The 21,071-nt window shown below is 38.8% G+C and overlaps 1 protein-coding gene and 1 pseudogene across 1 annotated transcript in view; both read left to right on the top strand.

The window, feature by feature from the left end:
- LOC124178536 (sodium-dependent dopamine transporter) overlaps positions 1 to 21,071 on the top strand; it is a 420,680-nt gene that overhangs the window by 276,950 nt on the left and 122,659 nt on the right. The window lies entirely within an intron of this gene.
- Positions 17,617 to 19,345, top strand: LOC124178544 (annotated as a pseudogene).

The following is a 21,071-nucleotide window of genomic DNA, read 5'->3' as shown; positions in this document are numbered from 1 at the left end:
GGTTTTACAATGACAATCAATAAGTCCCAAGGACAATCTTTTGATAAAGTCGGTGTATATTTATCGAATCCAGTATTCGGTCATGGTCAGTTATACGTCGCCCTGTCCAGAGTTGAGTCTGAGAACAATTTAAAAGTGTTGGTGACGAAAAATTCTGTTATCACAAATAGTGAAAAGTTGAACGATGTCAAATCCTGTACAAAAAATATCGTTTACAAAGAAATCTTAGGTGCCTTGTAAATCGAACGAATAAATGCTGTATACATATTTGTACTATGAAAATATATTTTATTCCAATGGCATCAGCTGCTACTGACTCACATAGATCTAAGCACTAGGAAAAGTCAAGTGCTAGAGATTTACATAGATATAGTCTCCTACGGCGGATATAATTAAGCGCTTCCCACAACCAGTTGTGAATGCCTTATGTGGATATACTTGCGCTACGCAATTTAGCTGCTACTTCCTCACAAGGATACAAGTGCTATGAAAAATTAGCTGCTAACGATATTCACAAGATATATGTTGATATACTGCTAAATAAAATAGCTGCTGTGTTCTATGGATAAGTGTTGAACACCGGCTGAGTAAAATATCGAGTAACAATCTCAATAATTCGAAGATTATATAATGGTTATATGTAGTTGTAGTCTGACGATGTAGGTCGGCTATAATAACGTATGTTTTCAATGCGAATTTGAATATTAGTATGAGAGAGACGTTTGAATTAAATTTCTTACATTTTTCAGGCTGTGTTATTCCAAAATCTATATATTTTGACTCGCGATGTCATTACAGTCGACGTGCAATATGAAAATACTAGAAAAAAATGGATACAGTGATCTATTTTTATCATGTATTCATGTATGTTCATAGAATAAGTTTGACACGCAGCGAATTTTGAGATTGTTTGGACAAATTGATTAAGTGGGCTGTTCTTGGTTCGAATCGCGTAAGCAATGTGAATGTAAACTATAAAGCTATATACATATATTTGAAATTCATCGCAAATATAAAGCTATAGTCATACAAGTAGACAGAAACTCATTGTACAATATTGAAGAAGTTACTAGGGGCTTCGCCTCTGCGCGCTTCGCGCGCCAACCCCATCTCGGCGCTGCGCGCCTCACTATTTCCTTACGCATTGTCTAGTAGACAAGCGAATTCCTTCATGTTGATTTCATGACAGGTCTGCACTTGCTGTCCACTTCAATTCCTTCTGTGCTTACTTTTCTTTTTTTCATCAATCTAAGCTTCCATTCGTTGGTTGAAAATTGGTGTTCCTTCTCTATTGATATCGATCTATCTCCTTGACTTGCTGAATTATTTTTGCTACCGCTCTGCCCGTTATTCTCCAAAATCACCTTCTTTATATTATTTTTTTCTCTATATTTGTGTTGCTGTTCACTCCGCAAAACACCTCTTTCCCTTGTGGTTAACATAGATCCTGGTCGTCCTCTGGCCTGGTTATAGGAATATTTGTTTATTATTATTCTCTGGCTTATTTGGTTATTCGCACTTACAATTTTATTTTCCTTTTTCTTTTGTGATACGTCCGACCATCCACCGTCTCCATCGCCTTGTCTGCTGGTTGAAACTCCTCCCTTCTGTTCGTTGGTTGAAAAGCCAGTATGATATTTTTTGTTCGTTTCCCTATATTTTCGCTGCTGTTCTCGTCGTCTAATTTTTCGCTCTTCTATGTCCATCACATTGGTTGGTCGTCCTCTTGATTTATTTTCCAAATCAATAATTACAATCGATTCTTCTAATTCTTCGACACCCTTCGTTGAATTATTTTTACTACCGCTCTGCCGGTGAAACTCCTCCTTTCTTCATTGTCATCGTAAATCCTGGCTGTCCTTTTGACTGTTTGGTGATATATTTAGATTTACTATTATTTGATTGTTACTTTTCATACTTATTACTCACTATCTGAATTTTATTCTGGTTGTGCAAGACATCAAAGTGTCCACTGTCTCCATCGCCGGTGAAGAGTAGCGAGAATTGTATTTCATTTTGTGATCCAATCCGGTGTGGATGAATTTGTTTTTCGCGATACACGATTAAACATATCTTAAAAATGTCCGCAGCTGCAGCTAATTCTGCTTCTCCCCTGTATATTCCATTTTTATTCATATGTGATTTGTAATCACCAGGTGAACTAATCACAGCACCGTTTGACTCATTACCTGTAATAAAACCCGCAAATGTAGACCAATTATCCACTATATTTGAAACGATACTCAGTCTCACCTCTGCGTGTCGATCTTGAGTGCCGTATACACAATACGCCAATGCGCGAAAAAGACAATTCCCGTCGGAAATCATCTTGATAATTTTCGTTTGCATGTTCATTTTTTGCGCGTCAGAAACGGATACCTATAAAGATATTTGTCAAAGACTGTCATAAACAGCCGATGACAGCTGTCAAAGGGTTTGCTAAATGCGTTTTGTTTTGTTTTCGGGATCTCACCCCACCGCCAACTTCGTGCATACACTATTGTTATTATAATCTTTTTTATACTATTGTTATTATAATCTTTCTCTACCTGTTCATTTGTTTGAAACTTTTTTATTAGATAGAGAGATTCAGACAATTATTAGTGGTTATAAGTGACATGACGTGACTATCTAGCAAATCATTTAGGAGGTCAAAGTACCAGTATAGAAACTGAGATAATGTGACCTAATTCAACCTCGGTTAATTTGACATGGAGAAAATAGGAGATTCCAGGACAGAGAAGGAACAAAAAATAAGATGAGGCGACAGCAAGTGAATGAGGACATAATAAGAGTATTCAACAAGTCGATAAATATATTAGCAGAGGTGTGTGAAACATGAACTATCTGCGATGTGTTTAACCTAAAAGAAATGCTTCCATTCGGTATTTTGATATACAAAATAATCAGACAAGTCATATTTTAATTGTATATACTATATTCAAAATAGTGATCCTGTATGAAGCTATGTATCTATCAGAAGCAATAATTTTATATTTGAATGTCTTTCGCTGTTCACATTCACATTGTACCGAGTCTCACATACATTTTTGTGACTTGCATTTAAGATTCACTAATACAGTTCCATTGATTTTTGCATTTTTGCATCTGAACATAAGCGTTGTTCGTGTTTTAGATTACATGTAAATTTGTGTCAATTTATCTTTGTATTAAACTTTTAGTGTTGTATGATGATATTTTTACCTAGAGTTGGCAATAGCTTATGATAGTTTTAAGTGACCCGTGCACTAAGAGGGCTCGGTTTGTGAGTCAGCATCGTGTAGGTTTATATTGATTTATGTAAAAAATTATTTTGTTTGCGGTTACGGAAGGTATCCATTAATTAATCACTTTGTGTAATCTCCGGTGAATTGTAAAATGAGTATATTACATAAGTATTCAGAATGCAACGTATTCTTATTACCTTTATTATTTTTATTGTTATCAATAAAAGTGTCTAAAAGAAACACTTTATTAGTGGTGCGGATTGTAAGTTTGTGAGTCGCGTATCTCAGCCTCAACTTTCGCGTTCGAGGTTTGTCATGGCGACGTCATTAATTCTCGAAAATATTACGATATTCGGGAGATACTGTATTCTCAGAAGGGGGAGAAGGTATTTTTAAGCCTTATGTGTGTGTGTAGTATAGTCCTACAATAATCCGTTGTGTATGTGTTATATAATTTATGATTCATTTGTTATTGTATTGTATCATGTTCTTGAAAAATGGCTGGTTACGGCCTCAGTCGACATTGACACTTCTTGGCAATTAGTCACGGTAAGACAGTGAAAATATTTATTTTATTGTTGTAATTGATTGTTTGAATGGTTATTCTGTTAGCATTTATCACCAAAAAACGAACATATATGTTTTAGATAAAATCAAAGGATGAATTACCAGGTGAAAACTTTTATCGGAGAGTAGCTAATATAGTATATATAGCTACATCGTAGTTGATCTGATGAATCTAAATTTTTCGTTATTTATTAGCAAAATCAGTATAAAATTCTTCTGTGGCCTGAGGATTTCAAGCACCGGTACACGGTACATCACGATACACAATTTTTCGAGCCTCGCTATCCACTTGTCGTGATGAGATAAGAAGGCTAAAAATGCAACAGGAAGTGTCAGTGAACTCAGTAGAACCATGCTTATGTTTCAGTTAATCACTAGTAAGTAAGATAATTACTCCAAGATTTCATCATATCTCTTCCAATATGGCAAGAAAGCATCTCAATTGTTCGTACCTGAGCATCATGCTCAAAATTAGTAACTTGAATGATTGAATTCGTAAATTGCGTCATTTTTGTTACTTCAGTCTGGTTTCCAAACATCAGTTACCTGTATGAATGAAGTAACTTTCGATTTCAGAATTCTCCGTAGTTACTGCGCTCAAGGTTCGCTACCTGGTGAAATTTTCAGGTGATGGAATCGGACAGTATGTATTTTGGTACTTGCAGACCTTACGGGACTCCGTTCCAAATGAAAAATCCATATGCACGAAATAAAAATGCGGTATCACTAAATATATAAAAATAATTATATTTATTTTGATCATTTTTGGAATACTGTAACGTCGTTGTTTATGTTATCAAGTTGAATTTTTTAAAATGATTTTCCTCTCTCGATTTAAGGGCATACCGACTGAGGTGATTTGCGATGTATAGAATTCATTGCACAGTTATAGGTTCTTGCGTATATTCAGACATTGCATCGTCCAAATATTCAAAAACTTAATTGAAATGCGTACCCAATTGAGTTAACGATTCTAGCAAAGGTACCAACATAACGCTATTGATGATTTCGTACATATATTGTGACGATATATTTTCTCAACATTCGATATACATTAATAACGTTATTAACTGGACATCGAGATTCACTGTGTAAATTATTGTATATGAATATTACGATACACACGAGCAGAATTATCCGTTAGTGAGTTATGTTTCAACATTCTACGAATGTACGTTAAACCATTGGCAGTAAGGCTTCATCCAAACGAGTACAATAATCAGCTGTACTAGCCAGTCTAACTTTTCCAGTAGCTCACTCAATTAAGTTAATGATCGTATGTTGCAGTGGAAATGACAAAAACTGAGTTAATGATCGTAGTGAGAGCATAAGCACAGCTTTAATTTTGCATTTGCACATATGCTGTGATAATGTATTGATTAGCCTTTATTACCCATTGAACAATCCTCAAGCAGCGAGGGCGTGAGGTATCTGGTAAATGACGTATCATCTGGTAAAACACTGATAACGAGTAAGCGAGCACAGCGAGCACACGAGCACAAAAACCAGTGACACTAGGCATCCGACCCCGAGCGAACATAAGCGAACGAGGTTTTTAAAGCTAGTAATTAATTATAGTTACAAAATTCAATCTTACATGAAAGCTAATTTGATAAATTGTATATAATGATGCAAAAGCTTTATCTAAACAGACAAATAAAGTCTGTTCACAACAACCTTGTGAAAACCAACGTTCCTGTTGCGCGCCGCACAAGTCACGCGCCGCAACAAGCATCACACACTTTCCAGTCGCGCGCCACAGCGGACAGCACCCACGACGTCACACGCGCCGCTCACGCCACCCTCGCAGCCGCGCGCGTCTCGCAATCAACTCGCGTGGTTTCCCGCTGTCAAAGTGGAGCCGCGGCTGGGATAAGAGACCACCGATCTCACCGATCGACAGGATAACTTCGGTCCCACCGACGTTGAGCCATTAAGTACAATCAAGGTTTACCATTATGTCACCACCAGTGTTGCCACTCTATTACAGTTGTAACAGAACTATTACATTTGTATAGGATTTAGTACGCTAGTACGCCTATAGTCGATCCTTTACGTTTAAAAAAGTAGATCGCGCCAGTAGATGGCGCTGATGGCAAAATTCATCTTGAGCTTACTTTTTCTGCCGTGCAGACACATGAGCGCTTCTTTAGCAACGATTGACCAATCCTCGCTCGTAAACAGTGAGTGCGCCGAGCCGAGCCGCCGACGGCGCAGACAACAAACGACAAACGAACGACGAATTGACACAAGTGACTTATTCTTTGGTGTGTTTTCCTGAATATTAAAACCAATTCAAAATTAAAACTAATCAACTAATGTCGAGATTTTCGCGATCGGCGAAAATTTTTGAAGGATTTTCAGGGGTGACCGAGAGACGTTTAGGGTTCAGGGGGTGATGACCGTGTCCGTCTGGCAACACCGTCAGAGAAATAAACATCAGAAAACAAGACCAATCGCTACAAAAACAATTTAATACTTCGGGGGAGTGAATAAAAATGAAGTTTACCGACAACTTATCGACTCACAACTATATATACGTAAACATTTCGTGCATCTTTCCCTCTCTTCTCGTTCGTTACGTTTTAGTACGTTTTCTCGCCACCGTCCAATACGAAATAAAATTTTGGACTGGCAACACTGGTCACCACCCACCTACACGTCGGTAGCCACTCAGCAACACAGTGCGACAGTGAGTGGGAATCGTCGCAGCCAATGACCGGGCCTGAGAATGGCCGTCCTCCTACGCCGCCTAGCTCACCGGAGAGCCACTACACTCCGCCACCGAGCACAACACCTGTTCGTCGCTACTCCTCTTCACTTCAGCCTCCACCGCGGTGCCAGAGGACCACGACAACCCCTTCCATCACATGGAAACCTAACTTTTGAATAACGTGTACATGTGTAAAGTACATGAATAAATAAGGTATATTTAAACCAACTTCAATTCTCATCTTTGACATCACAGCGATCAACTCCTTCCGAGCGGCTCGGTCGAAAAAGCCATCAACAAATAGCGAACAACGTCGAATAACACAGATCTGAATCTGCTCCGTTCCGTCATTTCGTGCGGATTTGGTACATGGGACGACACCGTTTTCAAAGAGCCGGGACGGATTTCGGAAATCTACTAGATTTTGTCTGCGTTCCGTTCCGTCATTGCGGATTCCAGCGATCCGATCTTACATGAGACTTCATCGTGAGGCTTCAGTATTTATTTGAGAAATAACAGACCAAAGATTAGAAGTATTATCTAGTCATCGATGTAAGACGGCGTTAGAGCTTGCGATCGGAAGTAGCTACTAGTGACAATCGATAAACAAGTTTAACTTGTGAAGAATATATTATATTTCAGAATAATATGGTCAAAGACTTCAAAAATGACGTTAAATCGGAAACGTTCTTGGAAACTGATTACACATTACAGTTTCCAGTGTTATTCCTGTATGTGGAAAAAATCATCTTGAGGTCGTGCCCATAAGAGAATAAAAAATATCGGTTTTTATTTTTTTTAACAATGACGCACCTTTAGGAAAAATCTGAAAAAAACAGAAAATTACCCAAAACCAGACGTTCAAGCTGTCGAAAAGAGAAGGTGATTACTTGATAGAATCTACCGGAAATCAGCAATCTAAATGTTCAAGAATTTCTAGATGCTCGAGTTTGCTACCGAAAAATCTGAAAAAATCCCTGACACGTGTACAGATGTCTGTTGAAATGGTGATTTTTTTCATAATTTTCGAAGTTAAAATGACGGTTTAACACGGAAAAACTGAAAATCGCGTGTTTTGGCGATAACTTCGAGGAAAATGGAGTTAGAAGGCTCAAATTTGGTATCGGTCAATCATTCATCAATAGAAAACAGAAGGTCACTTGCAGAATCCATTCCGAGCGGGGACACTTTTGGCATGCATACCAGGCTATGCCGAGTAACCTTCAAGAGTTGTTAAACTCCATCTTGATAGCTAAATCCTATTGAAAATTTTATTAAACTCTTTGTTGTGTGAGTGGGCTCAGTAGCGTCGGTTTGACGCAAGTGTGTAATGGTATGTCGTGGAGAGTACAGCACGAGAGCAAGATTCACTCGTGCCCTAGCCTCCATAGCGTTCGCGTAATTGTCAGTGTGTCAAATGAATAAAGAGTAAGTCATCCAAAAATCTCAATCGTTTCCTCCTACCCCTTTCACTCCTCCGTGATCGGGAACCCGGGGATGCACCCCTACTAGTCTGTTTTCCCAACTATAAATATATCACTCTTCTATTTTCTTTTGTTATTGAAAAAAAAATTGTTGATTAACAATAATAGTATTATGAGGAAAATTCATAGCAATAAAAATGCATCCATATGTAAACCGATGCAAATGTCAACAACGAATCTTATAGATGAACAATACAAATTTGTACATAGACTTCACTCAAACTATAACATTATCACTAATCGGGGTTTTGCCTTCTTATTTATCAATAACTTTCTCTATCGCAATGTGCTACACTTGCTTCTATTATATCTATATCGCAAAATCTTGCTTGTACTATTATATCTATCTATTATGTATATCATATAATCTTTTTTGTACTATTATATTACAGATACTTGACACCTCGATGTATAGCCATCGTTTTACTCGATTTGTAATTGATCGCGACCAATTCAGTTTTGTTTTGCTCGTGCTTTTTGACAGCGCTGTTAAACAAAATGTTAAGAACTTGCGAATAATTTTATCCTTCAACGCGTAACAGTCAGGAATAATGAAATCGATGGCATTAAATTTTGTTATGTAAAAATCTTCTAAATTTAAGCCATTGTATTTTTTTGTGGGTGGCAGTTAAGCTCTGAAAGTTTCTTCCATTGCCAGAAAGAGATGAAATGTAAATTCGTTTACAAAAAACATGGAATCATAACCACTAATACGCTTCATACGTGTCAATTTAGCATAAATAAACGAGTATGGTTTCTTCAAAGCCACCGCCGATAAATATTTCTCACACGATACTTGATTTTTCGGAATACGACTTATAATGTAGCCTAAAATTGTTTTTCTTTATGGTATTAAGGTAGTAGTCTGGTAACTTATGCCTATTTTCATGACTTTTTTGGAGAGTGGTTTTTAATAGGAAAATAAAAATGAATTATCTTCAATATTTAGAGTGTTTTTATTTACCTATTGAAAATATAAAAAAAAATTTATTTGAAAAAATTTAATAGTTTATTACTATTATTATTGTCACTGGAAGTTAGAACCTCAAAAAAAATGCACGTGGGTAGCCCGGGTGATTTTGGCTCTTGATGTTATCTGAAATCAAATATTCTTGATTATTCTTAATATATAGACTGTAACCAATATTTTTGAGGGTATAAACGATATAACGATAATTGGTTACCCTACGGCGTAGTCGCTAACCTAAATAATTAGATAGAGAGAGATACTAAGGGAGAAAGATACGATTGTTGGGCGCCAGACGCACATGCGTCAAAAATAGATAATTAGAGAAAAAGACAAAGATAAAGGTAAAGGTAATAGGTAAAGGTAAGGTCAGGTTCTACGACGGTTTTGCACAGTTCGCTCAGAGAGACAAGATGATGGTAGAGGGGCGGAGTCGAATCCAATAGATAAAATAGGAAACAGGTGAAGCAGGAATAATATCAAATATATTAAACAAGAAGCGATAAGTTTACTGACAAGCAAGTAGCTGAAGAGTTTGCGATACAAGTACGATATATGCGATAATTAACAATAGTTACAGCCAGAGAAAGGTTAAGCGAGAGAGTTAACAATTAACGGAACGTTTTCCGAATAAGCGGGAAATATGCGCAGGCTCGCGATACTAAAAGGTAATGATTAACACGGTTTTACGATAGATAGGCAGAACAGAAAAAGATATACTGTACTTAAATTAAGCGGTAAGCAAATAAATCATAAAATCAGAGAAGCAATTATAAACACATGCGAAATACAATAATTGTAATAGTTATCACATTACCAGAATGATCAGAAATAGGCAGACAGGGAATTATGCACTACAAGGTAAATTCAAGCGATAGGTCAAATAGAAAATTATCATAAAGTATAGAGAATAACAGATAATACGTAGTCTATAGTTTGCGGTAAGTGCGAGAGAAAGAGAGATAATATTCGGTACGATAAAAGGTAATTCAAGATACGGCAAACAATATTCAAGATAATTAATACGCAACGTACGGCAAACAAAATAGACTACGGACAACTACGATCAGCGATATAAGCGAAAAAAATAGTGAAAAAGAGGTTATGCGATATGGCACAATACTCCAATGTCAAATGAACGACGAACGGGACCGCGCAGCGGTATAAGATCGCTCCCGCGGTACTCTCACTAAGATACGATAATCAACGATAATAGGTAAAGAGACAGATAGAAACTAATCAGAGAAAATATAACAAAATAGCAATGCTCAATAGCTAAGATAAAAATTGATCCTTTAACGGACCGCGCTGCTAGACAGCGATATTCGACATTCAAATATTCTAAAAGAGAGCGATAATGAGATAAAGCGATAGTCACTACAATGCGTAAGTAATAATCAACCAGTCGCGAAGTTACTTGCAATAAGACAGAGAAAGGGACAAGATAAGAAATAAGAGAGAATAAGGTACGAGCCCAGGTGGCTCAAGCAGACCAACTGCAAGGTAAAGAGAAAAGATACGAGCCCAATTGGCTCAAGCAGACCAACTGCAAGGTAAAGAGAGAAAGAGATAAAGGTAAAGGTACGATATATTGCAAGTAATCTCGTGGCTTCACAAAATAGAAAAGGAACCTCACTTACGTGAAAGAAGATAGAACTGGTATAGAGAATGCGATACGATAACGAGAAACTAATCACAGTGATAGCGGTAATGATACTAGATATGACAATAGCACGTCTTTGTAATTCAGGAACTGAACGTAGAGTAATGAGATGAGCAATGATCCTGATTTTCATCGAGCTGGTGTCACGTGATTCTTCCCAAAATTTGCGGTATCTTAATTGGACCAGCTGGTCTCGTGGCCTGGTCCACGGATAGGCGGCGATAATCCCTCGCCGCTTGATGTTCTTTTCCCTCGACGGCAGGTATCGAGGTATCAGGACGTCGGAAGGTGGTTAGAGATGTTTTCCTGCAGCTATGCGGCATCGTTGGTGAGAAGGGGGTGGGGTCGTACTGCTCAGGTATTGCGATATTGAGGCGTGCGGCAATGTTACGTCACCGGTCTCCTGGACTTGCGACAGACTGTAACTCACTCCTTGCTTTACTGGTACTCCCCGTTGTAGCTATTTCGTCGGCGCTGCATCCCGGCCCTCGCTCATCGAAGCCCTCATACCGGAACGATCTGGTGGTGATGGCCCTCAACCCGGATCCCCACACTAGATCCACCAGATCCACGTGGTCAGCATATCATTAGCCTATTCCACGCCGCAGTCCTTCGATAAGACGGTTCGTGAAGAGAAAACCGTCTTTTATTGGATAGTCAACGACTTAGTAGATGTTAGGGTCGGTTCAGCTCCAGGCTGATAAGTATCGTCGACGGGAGGCTTCGTTGTGTTTTTGACGCACAGCCCTGTACGCCGCCTGACGATGCATCCGAGCGGTAGAAGCATTCGTTCGTGGTTCGGCTCCTGGCCGATAAATCTCAAATAGTTGGAGGTGCTGTTTGTGCATCACGCACGACCCTGTTCGACGACTAGATAGGCATCCATCGGGAGTGGTTTCAGCGGTATTCGTTCGTCTGTAGTCGGTGGTGGTCGATGTTGAGCTGGTGAGTGACCCCTGTTAGGCAATGTCCTGGTATCTTGACGTGAAGGTCTCGCGGATGGTTCTCGAAGAGCATTACAGAATTAGAAAATAGCATACAATTAGCTTAGTGAAGAGAAATCAACTTAAAGATAATTAGTCGTTCATTTTTGGAGTATTGGCCTCAGACGTGCTTTCGTTATTTTTAGCGATATTTGTACCTAGGGGAATGCGATAATTAAATAAAGTGACGGGGTACGAAATACCACGTCACAAGACATGTCATTCTGGTCGGAACTACTGAAGTTAAATTTTAAGGGTAAATAACAAAATGGCGGACTTTGAAAAAAAAGTCGTTTTATTTTAGCAAAGAAAGAGTTGTAAAATAAAAAGTTAGGGGTGAAAAAAATTCTCGTTAGTACCGACGAGAACTACAAGTGTGTAGAACAGCCTGTTAAAATTTGAAAGTGATCGGTTCAGTAGAAAAAAAGTTAGGATCCGGGCCGACCAGAAAAACAATGTTTTGAGAAAAACGCGTTTAAAGTTTAATAACAAATTTTCATAAGTAAACTTATACTTACGTCAATCGTCTATGCCTGTGAATAAATATATATAATATAAATATATATAATAGAATAACAGAGTCAACCCAGGTATAAAAAATGCGCGCAAACAATAGAAGGGTCCAAGCGGTTGCAGCTGCTGGTCGATCTCAAAGGTTGGACTCCGAGGCGCTCTAGGAAACTCGTTATAACTCCCGAAATATTTCGAATTTCCGTCTGAAATTTTCACAGTATATTCTCAAGACATTGTACTTTCAAATTAAGCAAAAAAAAAATTTTCGATTCTTTGAACCGAAGTTACCGGACTACTACCTTAATAGCAAGGTTTCACAGGTTTAAAATTTGGAATTGGTTCTTGTGAGCTATTATGCGACGTGGCTTCGCCCTTTTCTTCGGTAGTATTTAGTGTATCCAGGAATTCTGATGAAAACTCACTGTCGTCCTCTTCGTAATTTCCCCTGTTGACATTTTTCATAAATTGAGATATAGTGACAATTTTCAAACTGTCCTTGAATGTAATAGAATTGGGAATTTCGTGTCTCGTCCTGATAATGTAAAATAAATTTATAATTCAGTCTTGTGTAAATCTTGAGCTAAAGATGAAAGTAGTATAACAAGGGGGGTTCTGCGTAGAAACACTTTCTTTACCGACCAAGCCGACTAATCCGCCTATACATGCATCCCAGACGCAAACCCTTGAAAGTTACCCCCCCACTCTCGTAAGATGAAACGTGCTCTGCCGACCGTTCGTCGGTAAGAAAATCTCCCAAATGACCATGATCGTCGGTAAAAAATCCCCAAAATGACCATGATTGTCGGTAAAAAATCCTCCAAATGACCATGATCGTCGGTGAAAAATGCCTGAAATTTCCGTGGTGTTACCCCTTGTGGGATGAGTTGTGTTCTTTGTCGGTAAAGAAAATCATGCTCATCGAGCGGGATCGATAACTGCATTACCGAGCGCACTCAGTGAATCCTCAGGCGTTCGAGCGGTCCCCGTGGATCCTCGAACGTTCGACCGGGAATCCTGGCGTGTGTCAGGTTTTGAGAGCTTCCATAAGGTTCGAGAAGATTCTCACGGCCTTGAACGAATCTAGACTGACAAACAATTCGTCCGACGTGTTTCGACTCGATGGTGAGCGGCATGCGGTCAAAGGATTTCGGTGCGACGTTGAATTCTGAAAGACCCGCTCTGGTCTTGAACGAATTTTAGACAAACAATTCTCGGAATCGTCCGACGAGTTTCGACTTGACGGCGAGCGGCCTGCCGACAACGGATTGCGGTGCGACGTCGAATTCTGGAAGGTTCTGAAATTTGTATGCGGCTGCTTCGACCCTGAAGGAACGTAGGCTGACAAACAATGCGTTCGACAAGTTTCGACTTGACGGCGAGCGGTCCGGGACCGTGAGAAAGAGCTTCTCTGACCCTGAAAGATTCTCGGAACCGTCCGACGAAAACAATACTCGGAATCGTCCGACGAGTTTCGACTTGACGGCGAGCGGCCTGCGGGCAACGGATTGCGCTGCGACGTTGAGTTCGTGAACCCTGTGAAGAAGCCGCCTCGGTGTGTGAGTCACGTCGGTGTTTACCCATAAAAGGGACCATGTCAGCGTAGAGCGGTCATTCTAGAGCAAGCTTTGCAACTCTATCTTTGTCAAGTGTGTGATCGAAAGAAGAAGAAACATGGATTCCGAAAAGTGTTTGAAATTAATACAAATTATGGAAACGGCGTTCAAGATTTTATCTAAAAAATCGCCACCGGCAGAGATTGCAAAATGGATTCGATTCGGAACCCAAAATATCAGGCTTTTGAATAAAATCTTACGCAACGACGCCTCAACGAGTCAAAGCTTTAGTTTCTCAAATTGAGAAAGAATTTTTCAACGTTCGGTTTTGACAGAAAAATGGATTACGCAAAAAAGATTACAATACATGTCATACATGTCTTCACTCAAAGTTATGTCTCGAAGAATATATTAAACCATGAATAGTGTTCGAGTAATTATCTGCCGATATTATAGCTTACGATATTATAGTTTAGTTGTGGCACAAAAATATCCAAACCCTGTGATCATAAATGAATAAACAAAAGTCAAACCAGAACGGGGCTGAGATAGCTCGCAGAATATAATAAAATGAACTTTCCAGGGTAACAGAGCCCAATAAGGAAAAACCAAGGCCAGCAAAACCTTGTACGGCGACTCATTTGTTGTACAGAATGGCGAACGTACGTTTGCATCATGTGCCAGGCAGCTGACGAATTGTTTTCGAATTGCGTTATTCAATTAGAGCCAAGTTTTCTGTATATTTGAACCCTTGTCCTTTGCTTCTTGCCACTATCAGCTGATTACTGTTGGCACCGGATCTACGCTTCTTCGGTGAACCCACATGAGAGCGGCAATAGCATATTTGCATCCACCTGTCAACCAAGATACTAAATTGAAGATATTTCACACATATTTTACGTCAAAACGCATTCCTTTGTACATACATACCAGCTCATACCGCACACTCGTGATATTCATCAGATTTTATTGAATCTTGCCCTTTGTTCGTGCCCTTGACGTACAATTTGTCACGCATTTTGTGCCCTGGACTGATATTTGTTCCACAGTCCATGCTGAGCTCAGTGACGGACTTTCTCGTGCAAACCTAATTATAGAAAAGGTATAACTGTCAGGTTACGTATAGAGTGGAAAGTGTGGATGCTCATCGATATTGATAAATAAATAATCTCTGTAGACTCTTCTAGGTATAAAGAAATGTATAGAAAACAGAGTCAATGAAGTAGACTGCGATTGACGTTCATTGTGCCATTAGAAGGCATTTTCTAGAACCCCACGTAAAATAATGAAAATTTTAATGAATCACACTCATGTATGAGAAAGAATCCACAATTTCTCAAACAAATTTCATAAATTTAGACCAACGTGATATAACTTACCTACTGGGTTTACTCCACGTGTTTCAGCTCCAGTCGAATCTTAGTTTATATTGAAAAACTTTGCCACCATACCTGCATCAACTTTTGGTACACTGTTTGAGGTTGCCTTTTGTAAATCGTGGGTCTTAAGTTCACGTTTGTGTTTCTAGTTACACATTCACAAAAGTATCAAGATCTATAAATGAATAATGTTAACCCACCACAGGAACCACCCTGTTCAAAAGTGGTTGATGTATCAAGCAATCGCAGCTTAGCCCAAAATTCAGCAATTATTCTTTGAATAGAAATAACGATAATTTGTTCCGAAAACGGTTACGAAAAAAAAAATGATTACGAAATAACACTAAATTCTGCCACTGTTAAATGAAAATCCGCCACTTATCCGAAACGTTGATTCCACTCTCTAACTTCGTTGCATGTTCCGGCACGTTTGATTATTATTATTTAAGTTTAGGTTGAAGTGAGCTACAATCACGGTCGTAAATAATCCTAACGAACCGAATAAATATACTTATACATCTTATATACGTATATAGTATATGTATATAGTATAGTATAGAGAAGAGCTCACATCGTGCTGCTAAATTAACACATATTAAAGTTTGTCAAGTGATAAATATATACATGGTGGTGATCTATTACTTATAAAATATTTCTTTTCGATCTGAAATATAAATTAATAACATCCGAGTGAAATTGTCTGAAATTTCTAGTAAATTAAACATCTGACATTTCCTAACCTAAAATTACTCTGTTATTATTGTTATTATTATCATACACTCTACCACTATTATAATTGTCAGTCACCGCGCAAGTATGCGCCACCTATACTGGCCGTTAACTCAAAAAGTAGCACAACCGGTAATACAGTTATCTCTCTAACAACATATTTGTAAACAAACATAAAGACTTACTACATATATAAATTTTAAATAATTACTCAATTCATACGTCACAAAATGTCAAATCCTAAAACAGTTGAGGGCTCTGAGGGTACTAAAACACCACAAAGAGAGTGCAAGGGATGCTCCCGAGCTGTTGTGCAAGAGGTAGTGAACTGTGGCAAGTGTCAGGCAGCATATCACCCATCCTGTGCTAAATCAACGACAGTACTACCATCGGGAGGATTTCAGCGTTCCTGTGGACCGAAAAAAACACTGTCATATGATGATATGTGTGAGTTAATAAATACACTCCGTACTGATACAGGCAATGATATCAATGCAAGCAGTGCCGGCGTTAGGGGGGGCGGGGGGCGCGATGGGGCGACGGCCCAGGGCGCCAAATTTTGGGGGGCGATTGGTGGAGGTGGGATACTTCCCCCACCCCCCACCCCCCACCAACTGGAACGCGCGGTGGATGGTGGGGATAGCTAATTGTTCGAGAGCGGGGCGCGAGGTCGCCGATTTGTATACTTGGTCCTTGGTCTCTCGTCTCGAGCGGCATTCAGCGAAAAAACCGAGTCTACTGGCGGCTCCGACCGTTTACTTAACATTTTAACTTTTGAATGCTACAGAGGACACAACTCTCCGCGATATCGCCTTTCCGCCCTTTCCAAAATAGTTTTTCGAATATCCCAAATCTTGCATTACTTTTTTTCTCCATTCAAAAATACTCCTGCATTTCTCTTTCAAATTTTTTTACACAATTCACAATTGTGAATTTTTCCACAGTTCTTGTACTGTTTTAAGTTAACTACAATTCCAGGTTATTCCCATGATGATTTATTAATTTCTTAAAAAATGTCGGATCAAAAGATAAAGAAAAAACCTTCCGGTGCGGAATATCGGAAACGTAAACGGGAACAGGAAAAAGAGTTTCTCAAATCGAAAAAATTAATGAACATTGAAAAATACATTTTAACGACATCGCAAAAAGAGCATGAGTCCGTCGCAGAGAAATCTTACCCTTCCACATCTTTCGGAACGAACGAAAACCAAAACGAAGACAAGTACGGTGAAAATAAGACAACTAATGAATCCGAGCTCTCTCACGATAATCACGGTACTTGCGAAGTGAATTTTGATTGTCGGTTATTTATAAATGATTTAGAAAACACAAATTCACAAATAGTGGATTTATCCGAGGTAGGGAACTGGCCGGATAATCGGAATGATAAAATGGTTGACCATTTGATAACTGTCGGTCCGACGCAGGTTCAGCCATCCAACTTTCCGAAAAGATGAATCCGGTCGTCATTTCACAAGTTCTCAGTATTTCAGAAAACTCCCAAATAATGAGACAATCTTGCGTCGTTGGCTGGTGTATTCACCTTCGAAAAATCGAGTTTTCTGTTTTTGCTGTCGACTTTTCAACAGTGAATCGACATCGAATTCAACATCCGAAGGTTTTGATAACTGGAAACATTTGTCTGAAATACTAAAAATGCACGAAAATAGCGCGCTGCATAAAAAGTACTACCATCAGTGGTTTGAAAGAAATCAGGTTAAAAAGAGGAAACACAATTGATTGCGAAGAACAAAAATTGATTAGTCGTGAAACTTTGCGATGGAATAATGTTTTGACTCGTTTAATGAACATTGTTCTTTAATCTGGCCGAAAATAACATGGCCTTCAGAGGTAGCTCAGACAAACTGTACACACCAAACAATGGCAAGTTCTTGGGATTGGTACAATTGTTGGGTAAATTCGATCCGGTTATGGAGGAGCATTTGAAGCTGGCAACAACAGGCGGCATTTTTGATCACTATTGTGGTAAGGATATCCAGAACGAGTTGATTGATCTGATGGGCGAAAAAGTTACGTCTGAGATTATTTCGCGAGTCAAAAACGCTAAATATTATTCAGTTATAGCGGACTGTACTCCCGACATAAGTCACGTCGAACAATTGTCCCTAACAATTCGATTTGCAGATTTGACAGATGCCAATGTCGCTATCAAAGAGCATTTTATAGAGTTCATCCCGGCAAATGATTCAACAGGTGCAGGACTTACCGAAGTCATTGTAAGTATTCTCAACAAACACGGACTTGAAATAGCGAATTGTAGAGGTCAGGGGTACGACAATGGAGCGAATATGAAGGGAAAAAATCTTGGGGTGCAAAAAAGAATTTTGGATTTAAATCCCTTGGCTTTTTATGTGCCATGTGGCTGCCACAGTTACAATCTTGTACTGTGTGATGCTGCTAAATCGTCAGTCAAGTCTGTGAAATTGTTCGGGCTTTTGCAAAGATTATTTACGCTATTTTCTGCTTCAGTGAATCGGTGGAAAATACTTAGTGATCACGTGGAGCTCTACAGTTTGAAACAGCTAAGCGATACGCGTTGGGAAGCCAAAATAAATAGCGTGAAACCTGTTCGTTATCAAATTTGCGAAATTCATGATGCTTTAGTGGCATTGGCTAACTTAACAGAAAAAACCGATCACACCACCTCACATGAGGCAAGCACATTAGCAGAGCAACTGAAAGATTTCAGTTTCAGTGTGTCTTTGGTGGTTTGGTACGAAATTCTGTTTCAAATAAACGTTGTTAGCAAATCACTGCAGTCCAAAGATATCGATCTCGGTAAATCTGCAGAAATGCTCGGTAATTGTTGTAATTTCTTCGAAGAATACCGAAAAACCGGATTCAAAAAAGCTTTATGCACTGCAAGCGATCACGCAAAAGCGCTTCAAACCAAACCAGAGTTTGCACCTGCGAAACGTTTACGACGTATAAGACGTCAGGATGGTGAAATGGCTACGGATGAGCCGATTGAATCTCCAGAGAAAAAATTCGAAGTGGAATTCTCAACAAGTTGCTGGACGTCGGTTTAATGTCATTAAAAGAAAGATTTCAGCAATTGAAAGACTATTCGCAAACGTGGTCATTTGTACACGACATTAAAATAATTCCGGAAAAAAATCAACTCGCAGTATTATGTGCCAATCTTCAGCAAAAACTCACTGTTGGTTCTAATTCCGATATCGACGGAGACGCACTTTGTGACGAGCTCATAAGTTTGCAACCTTTTCTCCCAGATGACAATATTTCGTGTATAAATGTTCTCAACTTTATGCGACAGCGGAATAATCAAGAACTTTATCCAAATGTATGGATTGCATTCCGGATTTTTGCAACGATTCCGGTTACAGTTGCAAGCGGAGAACGCAGTTTTTCTAAACTAAAATTGATAAAAACGTATCTCTGATCAACAACCTCTCAATCGAGACTCTCTAACCTGGCTACTCTGTCGATTGAAAATGAAATCGCTGAACAATTGGATTTTTCTAGTTTAATTCGTGTATTTGCTGACAAAAAGGCCCGAAAAGTAAAATTTTACTAAAGAACAGCTCAAAAAAAAGGAAGAAAGTTATTAAAAAATTAACAAAGTATTAAATCAAAATGAAGAGTAATTAAAATATAAAATGTGCATTAAATTCATGCAAAAACAAATTTTGGATGACAAAAAAAGAAAATCAACAAAAAAAAAAATGAAAAAAAAAACAAAAAAAACAATAAAAAATATAAAAATAAAAAAAAAAAATAAAAAAGAGGAGCTACATAACTTTCTACGTCTACGTCGTTAGCTCTGGGTCACGCTAAAGAAAAGACAGAATTCTTAATACACGTTCACATTGGTTCAGAAAAAAATTAACTCTCGATTTTGATTTCCTTAAGTGGGCGCCAAAATATTCTTGCACAGGGTGTCAGTCCCTCTAACGCCGGCACTGAATGCAAGTGCCATGACTCTGAAAGGAACATTTACTGAAACCACTGAAGCTCTGTCAAAAAGGTTAGTGGTAGTCGAGAGTGATACGAGTGATCTTGAAACCACGGTCTAAGGCCTGAAGGAACAAATCGACGAGAATAAAACGGCTGCGCAGGGTATCAGAAATGAATTAAAGTCATTTATTAGTACCCCAGGCATGGATGAAGTGAAAATACTCAAAGAAGTTGAAGATAGACGTCGCAACAATGTTATTATTTTCGATATTGAGGAGTCGAGTGAACCAGTGCAAGCTGAAAGGGACGCTGAGGATCTTACAAAAGTAATTAATATTTGCTCTGCTCTTAATGTTCCAGTTGCAAACTGTAAGTGCTTTCGTATTGGAAAATATTCCTCAGCCTTGATTAAACCACGTCCACTCAAAGTAATCCTGAATGACTCCTCTTCTGTTGGCCAGTTAATACTCAACATAAAGAAACAAAAGCAGGCTACAGTAAAGGATGCAGTACTATCCAAGATTTCGATTGCCAAGGATCGCACAGAACGCCAACGAGCGGACAACAAGACAATGAAAGCCGAACTGGGGAAACGTCAAGCAGAAGGAGAACCGGATCTACGTCTAGTGATGAGGAATGGCTGGTACAGCATCATCAAGGATCGACGTCGACATTCAGTACCGCTAGTGAACATCTCGATGCATTAAACACTACTATAAAAAATTTTACAATTTATTATCAAAATGTTAGAGGACTCAATACCAAACTACGTAATGTACTAATCAATGCTATTGATAGAGAGTATGATATCTTTATATTTACTGAAACGTGGCTTAACCACCAAATTTATTCATCAGAGCTGTTTGATGACAATATTTTTTCTGTTTATAGATGTGATAGGCGAGAGACGTACAGAAAGACTGGGGTAGGGGCATTGATATCATGCCAGATATGCCGGATATAAAGTTATTAAATCTTGAAGACATTACAGTTCAATTTCCGCAAATAGATATTCTAGGCATAACTGTTGGCCTTGGTAAAGTTTTACATATTATAGCAGTCTACATCCCGCCTGATTTACATGCCTCAATCCTCTCTGACTTCCTGGGCTGTCTCTCGTCTCTAGATGTTATGGGCACTGGATCACTGTTACTGGTTGGAGACTTCAGTTCACCTCTTTTCCAGGCTCACTATCACAGCCATAGTTATGCCACCTATATTATATATATATATAGCCACCTATATTATATATATATATATATATATATATTGTAACCAATATGTTTATGAGTTTGAGGGTAAAACGATAGAAACGATAATTGGTTACCCTACGGCGCAGTCACTAACCTGAATA

Source organism: Neodiprion fabricii, chromosome 3, assembly GCF_021155785.1.
Source record: "Neodiprion fabricii isolate iyNeoFabr1 chromosome 3, iyNeoFabr1.1, whole genome shotgun sequence".
NCBI lineage: Eukaryota > Metazoa > Arthropoda > Insecta > Hymenoptera > Diprionidae > Neodiprion > Neodiprion fabricii.
The sequence above is the reverse complement of the archived record's forward strand: the minus strand, read 5'-3'. Positions and strand labels throughout refer to the sequence as shown.